The sequence below is a fragment of the Coregonus clupeaformis genome, chromosome 17 (genome assembly GCF_020615455.1).
Source record: "Coregonus clupeaformis isolate EN_2021a chromosome 17, ASM2061545v1, whole genome shotgun sequence".
NCBI classification, from domain to species: Eukaryota; Metazoa; Chordata; class Actinopteri; order Salmoniformes; family Salmonidae; genus Coregonus; species Coregonus clupeaformis.
In genome coordinates, this window is record NC_059208.1 from 22,815,194 (window position 1) to 22,818,535 (window position 3,342).

A 3,342-nucleotide genomic window follows, 5' to 3' on the forward strand; every position below is an offset into this window, starting at 1 on the left:
CAGGTTTTATCCCTGCCAATAAAAAACTTTGTTTGGGTAATGCGAGTAGGTGTAGTGAAACTTTTTCAGGGTCAATTGCTGTGTGATATTGCGGCGGTAAGGAGTTGGCGCTAATGTGATATTCTACTCATTAGGGATTCGTTCCAGGGAGGCACATACCTCGAATAACTCTAATAAGATGCTCGTACAGTCCGGGTGCCACCGCACACTGCAATAAGTGGTTAGGAGCTTTGTGAGACTGCCAATGGCCAAATAAGGCCACCACATACCCTGTGAAATATCCCTTTTTAAATTGCCTGTGTATAGGAAATAACGGGTTGTGTCAGTGTGTTAGCAGTGTGGCTGTGGGACTCGTACCATTTCAGGAAACAACAGAATTGGTAAGGCAATCCAGCCTGATGCCCAGCGGTAGGCAGTGGTGGCACAGTGCAATCCCCCTACTCACCATTGCTGTGTCACTTCTCTGCCACCATGAAGAGATTCACAGAAATTGTGTTGTCATTTAGGGTTGGCACGTGGTCGGCTGTTCCAGCTGTGAAGGTGCCAGTGGGATTTTCTAGTAATAAAGCAGCACGCACCTGACAGTAAAGACTCAGTTAGGCAGGATTTTCACTGCATATTTCACTGTGACAGCCTCCTAACGACACTTACAGGATCTGTTTTACACCAGTATGAAAATAATTTTTCTCCCTCTGTTACCAGTGGGTATTTCACTAATAGGTATAAAAAATCTTGGCATGTGTCTGATTTGATATTCCCGTATTCCGACACTAATTCATTTGGAACGAGATGACGGGGAGAAATACATTATTTATTGTTTTGTGATATTTCCCATAATTTGGTTTAAGGCGAGATTTCTCTCAGTGATTTGTGTGGCAATAGTTCTGTAATTGGGTTAAGATGGAGATTGGGCCAGGTTATTGTGTGGTGATATTTCTAACTAATTGGATGTGGGGTGAGATACCACACTAGCTAAACGTCTATGTTGTCTTGCCAATTCAGTAATGCACGTTAGAGTGAGATTCCATTAGTGTATTGTGTGGTGTGGAGGACGGAGGAGGGGTATTCTACCAGGATGTTGTGGATTGCCGCATGCAGAGAATTCCATTCACACATTCTAGTCTTTTGACAGTATTGTCTTCTAGGGTTCTGGTTGTTTTGAAAATGTCAGCCTCGATCCAAAGAAGATGCCTTAGTCTGTGTGTGAGGAAAATTTCATAATTATTATTTAAAATTGTTGATGGTTGTGTACTGTTGCCCTAGGGATGAATGTGTGGTTTTAATAATTAAAATCTGGAGCTCTAATCAAGCTCTGATTTTGATCAATTCTGAGCGGTGAACTATATTGCACATAGAATAAGCTATAGCTAGCCTATATAGCGCATATAGCTTCTGATTACTCTTCATTAGTTAAACTGTGTATATGCATACTTGATAAATGAGGCTTACAATTCCTAAGATTTACAGTACATTCCAGAAATAAAGAAATTCATAATTAATGCAGTTATTTCAACATGCAAATTATAACTTCATTCGGAGCATAACACGTTCTCCCCAAGCTTATTTGATATCCATGAATTATAGATGCAATATAGATTGAGGCATATTCTAATACGCCCTAACCCTAACTAACACAATCAAGAAATTATATTTTCCCTGAAGTCTCTTGATCTGCTTCTCAGCAAACCTGGGTTAAATGATATAATTCTAAATAATTTGTTTGATTGACCTTGCCTGACTCAATAGAACCAATCAATTTTCCTAAAACTTCAAACCCGCCCATCTAACACTCCAGGCAGGCTAAAACAAACGAAAAAAATAATAATTGGGAATATTTCAAATAGTATTTAAATCCAGGTCTGCTTTGCTGTGAAATCACAGTGTCAGAGCGCCATAACATCACACTATTTCACAGAGCACTAGCTGTATCGACGCGACCTTTATCTGGTCAGCAGACCCCCAATTCCCATTAAAAATAATGAAGGTGTCGGAAAAGGGCAATTAGCTGCCTAATGTCAGGCAACAATACTCTAATACAAGATAGTTTTGCTGACAAGTCAATATCTGCTCCCAAAGATTATCTATGGTAAGAGACTGACTCTTTGGGGAAAGTTTTTTTTACTGTTGAGAACATCACATAAGGTCCAGGCTAGAGGGAACTAGCTGATATGAATGCAGAATGTATTGCAAAATATGATACAGTGCTTTAATAAAGACAAACTCAGACTTCTGAAGACCCAGACTAGTGAAGATGAAAAGAGATCTGCATCTATAGAAAATGCAAGATGAACAGTACTGTTAACCAGCAGTGTTAAAAAAAAACCCACTGTATTTATTACTTATAAAGTTGCTATACACCCACAGGTGTAACATGATGAATCTGTGAATGTTCTTTTCACTTTGACAGCTGTGATCAAAATTGATCTGTATACTAGACAGAGCCTCTTAAATCAGACAAGACAAATGTGGCTACAGTTCAGGTGTTTTCTCAATCAGCCAGACTGGATTGATCCTCTCTGGAATAAATCATGATCTAGTCGCATCGACAGAAAGATGCCCTTAAGATTTCTGTAAAGAAAGAAAAACCAAGATGGCGGCTCACTGATTTTGGAGGGAAAAGGTTTCAGCCTAGTATTGTTGTTTCAGTAATGTTTCAGCTCACAAAGTGTTTATGAGGAAAAACTTGGAAGGGATTCAGTTAGTGCCATTGATTTTGTCATAATTACATTTTTAGTCCTGGTTGGTGTGGTGGGAATCTTTTGAGGGTTTATCATGGTGTGTGAGTACACTTGCCTGTGGGTTCAATTAATACAGACGTCTATTTCACTCAGACTTTATCGATAATAAGTTATTAAATGCGTTCTGTAAGACGTGTCACATGACATGTTCTGACGGCAAAGCTTTTTGATATAGTTTCCACTGCCTTCCATTAATTCCTTCTTCATTCTGGTATCACGCTCCACTAATTTGTTTCTCAAATGCATCCATGCCAATGTCAATGTTATATTAGCTCGGAATTCGCGCAATATAATACTTGAGTGAATTCCGTATTCCATGTGTAGGCTGTTGGGTAGGTAAGTAGCGTTGCGTTGGCGTAGAACACTGTTTTGCTATTCCTGTGGTGTTCTAATGTATGCTTTGCATCATTGTGTGGAGAACCTTCAGCCTCTGTCAGAGCACAGTCACTGTACCTACCTCTTGCAGTAGCATTCCTCCCACCCTCTGCTCTGAGTTTTCTATTTCACAGACACACACACACACACACACCATCTGTTAGCCTTTTTCCTGGGCAGACCTGGGTCCATTGGGACATACGCTAGTGCCGGGGTACTTTCCTGGAGG